Raw genomic sequence first — 1,099 nt, 5'->3', positions numbered from 1 at the left:
TATATTTATGTATGATATGTATATATACAGAGTCTGGAAATAATCGCCAAATATTTCATAGGCAGGTAGAACTAAACTGAGTCGAAAAATTCTTTATCATTTTTTATAAATTTTCCCAATAGTTAATGAGATATTAATCCTTAAAGATAGCCGAATACGACCGCCCAGATTCCGATCGCTTGACGCGCGGGCTTTGAGAGTTAGAGATCGGCTTGCAAGCGTCCCGCGCCGCACACCGCCGCAAGCCTTCATAGCTCGGATTAGCGATTGGGAGGATATACTTCGCAGTAGTATTCAGCTATCTTTAAGGATTAATAATTCGTTAACTATTGGGAAACTTACAAAATGGTAGAGAACTTTCCAACTCAATTTAGTCCGCTCCACCTGTCCAATATTTGGCGATTATTTCCGGACACTCTGTATATACATACAACTTTGGTGTACAACTTTGCTTCCGCCGTTTTCCTATAGATGGCTTTAGCGGTAAGTGGTGGTCGAAATAAATAGATCATAGACGTCATATAATAAACTTGGGCATCTGTCAACATAACCCCATAGAAACATTTGTCGATTTGTGTCTGCATCATAAAGTTATTCTCGATTGAAAATGTCAGTTTACGAGCCAAATTCTCGTCATTTACGGGAGGTTTTAATTTTTTGCTTCAATATGAAGAAATCTGCGACTGAGGCTCATCGAATGCTCTCAAATACTTATGGTGAGGCCGCTATTAGTGAAAGAACGTGTCGTGAGTGGTTTCAACGCTTCAAGAACGGTGATTTTGATGTCCAAGGTCATGTTTTGTATTTGGTGGGACCAACTCGGCGTAGTGTATTATGACCTGTTAAAACCGACTGAAACAATCACAGGATCGATATCGAACGCAATTGATGCGTTTGAGCCGAGCATTGAATGACAAACGGCCGCAATACATCGAGAGACATGATAAAGTGATTTTGCAGCATGACAATGCTCGACCCCCATGTTGCGAAAGTGGTCAAGACATACTTGGAAATGTTGAAATGGGAAGTCCTACCCCACCCGCCGTATTCTCCAGACGTTGCTCCCTCTGATTATCACTTGTTTCGATCAATGGCACAC

The sequence above is a fragment of the Atta colombica genome, unplaced genomic scaffold (genome assembly GCF_001594045.1).
Source record: "Atta colombica isolate Treedump-2 unplaced genomic scaffold, Acol1.0 scaffold22, whole genome shotgun sequence".
In the NCBI taxonomy this organism is placed as follows: domain Eukaryota; kingdom Metazoa; phylum Arthropoda; class Insecta; order Hymenoptera; family Formicidae; genus Atta; species Atta colombica.
The sequence above is the reverse complement of the archived record's forward strand: the minus strand, read 5'-3'. Positions refer to the sequence as shown.